The following is a 9,041-nucleotide window of genomic DNA, read 5'->3' on the forward strand; positions in this document are numbered from 1 at the left end:
GTAATCTGGTAACATATTTTTATCTTCCCAATATTAAAAAAAAAAATCTTAGGGTAGTATCCTTTTTTTGTTTGTTTGTTTTTGAGACAGCATCTCGCTCTGTCACCCAGGCTGGAGTGCAGTGGCATGATCTCAACTCACTGAGAGCAATGTGATATTTTACAATTTTACATTTTTATGTTGTTTAAAACTTGTAGGCATGTGGATTCAGCTACTGTATCTTCAAAGTCTGCAGAACATGATATTTTATGTGAAATAGGCTAACAGTGACTATAAATTCAAAGGTAGCTCTGCTCTGTGTTCTGCTTTAGCTCTGCTTTTGACTGGACCGACAGTGTAACCTCTTAACTATAGTGTCCTGGGGAAGCTAACTGAATAATCAGTAGATATCTAATATATGACCCATCAAGATCATGCTTGCAGATACTTAAGTCAACTCCGGGGAAACAGCTGTCCCTTTGAAACAATCTGCTTGCAGAATCAAAAAGAGCCATTTGAGAAACCCTCTATAACACTGAAATTTCAAAAACTACTATCTGGACATCATTTGTCTGGCATTTGGTGCTCTGAAATTCTGAGCAAGAGCTATTTTTTCCTAATCGTCATCTTCATCCAGATATTAAACTTGTTTTCATGAAATTAGCACGTAATGGTTTTTATTGATTGAATACATCAAATTGTCATGGTAACATGTTCTGTTTCTGTTACAAAAATTCCATGGAAAACAAATTATTTGATGGAATTTGGTAGTTTAACATGGAAATTGATCCTGGTGATGGAAGCTTTTGAAATTATTTTATGTAAGAATATATTTTGACATTTGGAATTTGTAGTTAACTCAGCCCATCATGTTTCTTCTATAGAACCTAGCTAATTTTATTGTCTTCCCTTTACCATCTTTTGGTCTTTAGGGATCAATTATAGATGAACTCTGATTTAGAATTCATATAAGCCAAAACATTATATTAATAATATTTAAAGTAGCATTTCAAATATCTTTATTCTTACATATATCTAGCTACATATTTGCAATAAAAGTATTCTCAAGGAAAGAGGAGACTATTAATATGTATGGTAGAAAAAAATTGCCCTTATTTCTTCTTTCTGAGTACATGAAAGGAAAGATATATTTAAAAGAGGCAAAGATATCTTAAAAAGTAAAATATTGATTTAAAAAATAACATTATTTTACAAATTTAGAGAAATCGAATTGAACTAGAGACATTTCCCATTTCAATTTGTAGGAATCCAACTTCCAAGATATAGCTTTTGAATTTAATTATTTAATATTTCCTCTTCAATTATTTGTTATATTTAGTATATTGAAATATGCCATCTTGAGAATTCACCTTGATTTAAGCAAAACTGATATAAAACTCTGGACAATTCTTTGGTAAGAGATTCATAATTTTCCTTAGTAAAAAGCATTGGTATATGATTTGATTAGACAAATTCAATTTTCATACATCTTTTCAGGACATATCTATCGAATAAAAGGAAGGCAAACTTTATTTTATTAATGAATCTATTCTAAACCCTTGATAATAGTGTGATATATGATTTTTGTTTTTATTCCCAGTCCAATTATTAGGGGAATTCAAGCATTCCAAAAATATAGTCTTCTACTTTGATTTTGTCATTGTTTTGCTCTTTAATTGGACAGTTAGGTACCTGATTCTCTTTATTTTTTATGGCCTGCTATCATCTGGCAAATGTGGCTAGTTGAAGAAGCCTAGTGATTTTAAATAAAAGTTACTTCATTTCACAAGTGATAAGGTACATTCTGAAACACTGCAATCATGACCCAAACAACGGAAGAACAGAGAATTATTTTCTCTGAATTCCTAAGGCTATAATGTGAACAAGAAAGAAAAATATTTTGGTTTCCTCTTAAAAATGTAACATCAAGTTTGTGAAGACAACCACATTGACGCATAACGGATTCACAAATATTTGCTGAGTAAATAGATAATTGGTCAACACATTTCAAATCTATCCCAGTTAAATTATTGTCACTTTACATTTTAATATCCCCCTTCAAATAAGGGTCTCTGGTTGTTGTCAGTTTCAGTTGTCTAGGAGCAGACACTCAGTTTAAATTAGAAGTGAAAGAGACTTTTTTGGTGGAATGGGGTTAGAGGATGTCTGTAAAGATACAGGGGAGATGACACAGGAGTAGGTCGAGAGAGACTTCAGACTGTTGATATGGGCCTGACACCTATGAAGAGAGTGAAGGAAGAAAGAAGGATTCGGTAAGAGGAGCCTAGAGCTACACAGAGCTCTGAGAAAACCTTGACCAGCCTGTTGGTGACCCCCAAAACAATGATTTCTCATGAAAGTTAGTTGCACTGGACAGGAATGACAGCTAGTCATTCAGGTAGTCCTGACCTACCTCCACCATGGTCAGGCATTGTATAGGAGCTGTCCTGGAATGGTGGGGAATGTAAATTGGCCACCAATTTACAAATAAATAGGGTGGTAGATTCCAAAGAAGTGACAAGTGGGTGCTGTCAGCTGAGTACACTCCTCATGATGGGTTTTCTCTTGAAAGAAGGTTTAAGAGACACACTTCTATGACTGTCGAAGTCTGTCCGTCAAAGTATCTAATTAGTCAATGTAGGGTTGTTAATCTGTTCAGATTTCTGAATATATGTCCATTTTGTTTTCTGAGGTCTTGAAAAATACATGTATCCGTCCTTTGGTATCTGTTATACTTTCTGTTTATATCCTTTTCCCTCCACAGGGCTAACACTCAATCACACACTCTTAATTCTGTGACCCTTGGAATATACCAGTTGTAAGTTGTAACAAGTGGCTGAAGAGTTACAACTCTCAGCAAAGTAAGCAAAAGAATGGGAGGGGTGGATGCTCTCTAGGGAAATAAATGATTGATTTAGTCTGCCACACATGTCAGTAAGTGAAATAACAAGTGCTACTTTTATGGAAAGAATAGAAAAACAAATGATGGTAAAAAGTTCTTTTAAAATGTCCAGGGTGAAGACAGGAGAGAGATGATGTGTTTGTTGGGGAGTGACATTTTTATATGGAATATTCCAATACGGAAATTTGAGTGAAGGAAGCAAGTACGTCACACACTTGTGTTGGGGGAGGATCTATCTGGGTATAGACAATAGGAAACAAAAGGCCCTAAGCTAAGCACATTTTTGGCCTGGTCAGATAAATGCAAAGAAACTACTTTAGCTGCACTAAAGGAGGAAGGATATACAGTGAGCGATGAGTTAGAAGAGGCAGTCATTTGTCAGAATGAGCATGGAGGGCCTATTGTAATACGGAATTTTATCTTGAGTAAAAGGGAAAAAAACATTACAGTATTTCAACAGATGAGTAACATGCTCTAACTTAGCTTTTAAAAGATCACTCTAGCCACAGTATGTGGGGAATAGATGGTAAGAGATATTATTAGGGATAGAACATCATAAGCATCAAGAAGGCTCAAAACACAAGAATAGAATGTCAAATTATGTAAGAAGATATAGAAATTCTAAACCATATGTAATTAATGAAATGGTCTTGGATTAGATGATGCAAAAATTAGAACTGCAAAAAAAATTAGAAAATTATCATCATAATATGAAATTTCAACACAAAAATAATTCAAAGAAAAGCAGGTAATAAAATCAATATAGCAAAATTAATAAGCTTGATCTGAGAGAGATATAAAACCATTTCTGCATGCAACAATTAGAAAATTCTATTGTTCAGGCCTACATGGAATATTTATAAATATTGATAATGTTAAAAGGTAAAAAACAAAAACGAAGCCTGAAAATTTCAAAGACTATATGCAGATCATATTCACTGATAATAAAATAATTAGAAGAAAATAACAAAAAATATGTAAATTTTTTTATGAATAATTAGAAATCAAATAATCACACTCTGATAAGTAGAAAGGAAATTCTAATGAGATTAAAAACTACCCAGAACTGAATAACAAAGAATACAGTTCATATCAACATTTAGACCTTGAGGTAGGCAAAACTCTCTTAAATCAACAAAAATATCTAGCTGTGTAAAAGATGTTACATTTTACTCTTAATTTTTTTTTCTTTTTTTGGTCTAAAAACACTAGTGAAAATATAACTAACAAATTAAATTTAGGAAGCATTTGCAATGCCTACAAAATAACAAATGATATCAATAATGTATTAATAACCTCATAATTTGTTTAGAAAAACTCGAAGAACTAATTAAAAATGAGAGAAAAAACCATGAACCAGCGTGTCATAAAAAATATATATATGGTCAATACATACAAATGAATACTTAGCTTTATTAGCATGTATAAATAAATAATACCACAATGAGGCCCTATTTCATACCTCTTCTATTGGAAAAAAATTTTTTTATCTGAAAATGTCAAGTGATGGAGAAGATATGAATCCATAGACATATTTATGTATTACTGGTGGGAATGTAAAGTAATACAATTACTTTAAAAAACAGACAAGTCTTGTAAAATAGTGCTTTTCTCACACTCTACAACCCTAGACAGATACATGTGTCTTGGCTCAAATTTTCTGGAAGCAGACCCTGAGACAGGGATTCTTGGACAATGATTTGTTAAGGCAATGCACTCAGGAGATACTTATCAGGGAGTTAGGAAGCAGGATAGAGAAAGCAGCAAAGCTAAACAAGGTAATAGGGCTTTTGTATACTTTCATTGACTCCCAACTGCCTCAGATCAGAAGAATGGGTGGGAAGAGCACAATCCTAGCAACCTAGGATAAGATTGGATCAATTTCGTAACTACTATCCACAGGGAAAGCTGCATGTGAAAGCATTTAGTAGCAGCACCAAGAGAAACCAGTAAAGGAGTCACTGAGAATCTAGGCAAGACACTAAAAGCATATGCTACCATCTGGGGGAAAATTTTTACATGTACAAGATTGTTTACAGATGCACTGATCACAGTAACCAAAACCTAAAGACAATAATTTTAGTCCATTGACACAAAAGTGAATATATCTCCTGTTAATGTTAATATATTAATATTAATAAATAATAGTAAAACAATCACAATGAATTAACTTAATCCACATGCAACAACATGGATGAATTTCAGCAATATAATATCAAGTACAAAATAAACGTACATACACCATGAAAGTGTTTTTAAGAACTTAATAAAATGTAGAGGAATACATAAAGATGAGTTAAAAATATATAAACCTATATAGAAAGGAAATCGTGAATGAAGCATCCTGATGGTTATTACTTTGGTTAGGAGTGGCAGAGGGTTGTTGTAGAAGGCTGGGGGATGCATATATAGATTACCCATTGAGTACCAGCTTTTATATTGAATGGTAAGTTCATGAGTGCTTGTGACATTATTTTTAAAAATGAATTGAAGATTAAATACATAAAAAGAAGTTTCTATGTGGATAAATGAGTATGTAATGAACAAATAAGTAGAATTAAGAAATTCTCTATAACAGTTTTTAAATAAGATTTTTAAATTATAGAGCAGGAATTCTGTCCCAGAGATGAGTTAAGGATGATACTAAAATATTTGGCTTGACTACTGGTAAAATGTGATTGTACTTTACTTAGATGGGGAAGACTAGAAAGAAAGATAAAGATCACTTAGGTAGTGAATGTAGATGAAAAAGTGGTGAGATCTGAGAAATGATGCCTCGGACGTTTCAATCATTGAAGGTGAAGAAAAACAGGATTCAGAAAAAGTGTTGGAGTAGCAGTGTATTGAGGTAGGAAGAGATATAAGAGACAATTATATTAATAATGTTCCAGAAACCAGATAAAGTAATTTTTCAAGAAAAAGCAAGCAATTTGTTGTGTCAAATGCTGTGTAAAAGTCTAGAAGAAAAAGAACTGACCACTGGATTATCAACATGGTAGTCATTGATGTCCTTAAACAGGCAGTTTTTCTTGAGTGGTGGGGTGGTCCGGGAAAGAGTGGGCAGAGAAATAAGTATGGAAACATCTAATTGCTTAATGTGTGTCTAGTCAGAAACAAGTTAGTGTTCTGCAGCACTTCCCTTGACTGAGGCAATCCCCTTCCGGTCAGAGTTTCAGAAATAACGGTATTTAAAATCTGGAAAGTGCCCTAGTGATGTCTTACTGCATTCTAGAATTGTACACATGAAATACTTGAGATATGGAAAGATAATAATAGTTATAATACATAAAAACAAAGCTTATGAGTTAATGAGATAGCCAGAACCAAATTGAAATTTTCCAAATCTTAATTCAGGGTTATGTATATCCCACTGAAAAAAAAATCAGCTAGCTTATAATTCTAATTTATCATGAAAGCAGGAATAAAATGTGTTTTATTTAGCTATCAATGTCACAGATAGTGTTGCTGTTGTATGTCATACAAAGCTTATTGAATTACCTTATTTCCAGATTGTATCATGAGCCACCACTTTAACCTGTTGAAGTTGTACTTACCATTTGGGTTGCAGCTTATATGACAGGAAAGCAAAGCCAAATACAACAGCATGTTTTTATTCATGCTTTTTTTTTCTTTTTGAGATAGAGTCTCGTTCTGTCGCTAGGCACCAGGCGCCAGGCTGGCGTGTAGTGGCGCAATCTTGGCTCACTGCAACCTCTGCCTCTTGGGTTCAAGCAATTCTCCTGCCTCAGTCTCTCCAGTAGCTAGGACTACAGGCACACGCCACCAAGCCCAGCTAATTTTTGTATTTTTAGTAGAGATGGGGTTTCACCATGTTGGCCAGGATGGTCTGTATCTCTTGACCTTGTGATCCACCCACCTCGGCCTTCCAAAGTGCTGGGATTACAGGCATGAGCCACCGTGCCCAGCCTATTCATGCTTTTGAATCATGTATTCATTTACCTCTTCTCTTTGAAGGAATAAGTAAGGCTTTACAAGTAGTGAGAGTAAATGACTCCTAGCTTCTCTGAGAACCAAGAAGAGCCCTTTTCTCCCATCAGTATTTTTTCCTTTAGTTATACATATGCAAACAATGGTTGGAAAACTTAGAAATGTATTACTGATTACTTGTACATTTAACCTGACAACTGATTCATGCTCATCAAGCAGCTTTGCAATGAAAAAGATGATACCCAAAACAGGTTATAGATAGATAAACACTTTGGGAAATATAACCTTATATGAATTTTCAGATTCGGATACATATTCTCTTATGAAGGATTATAAGAGTAATATCTCAGCCATGTCAATTGATGGCAAAAGGGAAAGCTTCTTTGAAGAAATAATGTGTCATGCTCTCGAAAGCTTTTATTCAAGAAGAATGTAATATTTGTAGTAATATTGAAATCTCTTAAACTGTGTGATATGGCTAATGTCATCTTTGTGTCCTTTCTCTCTTTCTCTCTCTCTCTCTGTTGAAAGCCATCCAATGAGAAAAGTATGGGTTTGTTCCTTTTTGTGCACGAAAAAGACAACTAAAGCATATTTGTTATCAAAACTGGAAGTTAATGCAGTGCTCATTCATAAGATCCAGGGCTAAAAGTCAGGAGATGTCTTGGATTAGCCTTGCCCCTGCAAACTAAATATATTGATTCTATGACATAATGTTCAAAAACGTAGTCTATGAAGACTTCTCATCATTTTTTGGTATCCGGTTGGATATTTAGTATGCATTTTGGAAATCTCTGTCTTTGTCTTTAATATTTAATGTTAGCTATAAACATTTGGTATATTTCAAAGAAAATTTAATATGCCTACTCCTAATTCATTTACACTGAATTCCTAAAACTGTTAAGTTTTGATATTTAAACCATGTGAAGAGACCTTTCAAAATTTTCGCTTAGTAGAAATGGATACTGTATTAATCTGAGGAAAATATTTGTTAGAATTTTTAACATTTGAGCATTCTTCATGTAGAAAAATACATAAATTAAGTTGTGTATATTATTACATAAACTTTAATCCCTCTTCAGGATGACTCAGAAACAAGAAGAAAAGCTGCAGGAAAATTAACATTTTGGGAGCAGTATACAGATCTGGGTGCTCTATGCATATTTTCATATTTAATTAGCACATCAAATCTGATGATGATATTACTGAGCCCATTTAGCAGATGAGGAGACCAAAGTTTAACAAATTTAAGTATGCTGCCCAGTGTTACAAAGATTTCTGACTTCAAAGCTCAGGCTTGCTACCACAATATTCTGCCAAAGAATGAATTACTGAATAAGTTAATGAAGTAGCAAAAATATTCTCATGAATACATTTAATGTAGGTCATATTGCCATATCTTTACCAAGTTAGTTCTTTTTTTTTTCCTACTAGAACGGGGGTGTCCAATCTTTTGGCTTCCCTGGGCCACATTGGAGGATGAATTGTCTTGGGCTGCACATAAAATACACTAACAAAAACAATAGCTGATGAGCTTAAAAAAAACTCACAGTGTTTTAAGAAAGTTTACAAAACTGTCCTGGGCCACGTCTGGACAAACTTGCACTAGAATTTAAGCTCACTGAGGACTTGTAGTATACTTGTTTTTGAGTTAGCATACAATATGGCTTAGAGAAAGAATCCAATAAATACATGTATTTTTTGAATACATAAATGATTTGTCAAGAACCGGTGTTTCCTCTTCTTCCTTTTTTACCATTTTTTTTCCTTTTTTCTTTGTTTTAAAAAATATGGAACGCTTCACGAATTTGCGTGTCATCCTTGCGCAGGGGCCATGCTAATCTTCTCTGTATCATTCCAATTTTAGTATATGTGCTGCCAAAGCGAGCACTCTTTTTTACCCTTTTATGTAGAATTCAATCTCAAGCCTCAAATAGTGTCTGTCTTCTTTCTGAATATTATGAGTTTGAATTTTCAGACTAGGCCATTGTATCCATTTACTTCAAAAACAGTATAAGGCACTATATTTTCCAGTAATCCACATGTACATCACTGAAAATCAGAACTCCATGTGTGTGTTTAGTTACTTAGGATTACGCTCATATTGTGTGTGTATTTCTGGTTTTTGTTGTTGTTGTTGTTGAACCATTTTCCATGCTGCCATGTAGTCTATGATAATTTATATTTGTTATAAGATATTTCACTGAGTAAA

The 9,041-nt window shown here is 33.7% G+C and overlaps 1 non-coding gene across 1 annotated transcript; it reads right to left on the reverse strand.

The window, feature by feature from the left end:
• Positions 1 to 8,613: 8,613 nt before the first annotated feature.
• Positions 8,614 to 8,720, reverse strand: LOC118143322 (U6 spliceosomal RNA). The gene has a single exon (XR_004727549.1). It is a non-coding gene; the product is annotated as a U6 spliceosomal RNA (small nuclear RNA).
• Positions 8,721 to 9,041: the final 321 nt, after the last annotated feature.

The sequence above is a fragment of the Callithrix jacchus genome, chromosome 7, assembly GCF_049354715.1.
Source record: "Callithrix jacchus isolate 240 chromosome 7, calJac240_pri, whole genome shotgun sequence".
Lineage (NCBI taxonomy): Eukaryota > Metazoa > Chordata > Mammalia > Primates > Cebidae > Callithrix > Callithrix jacchus.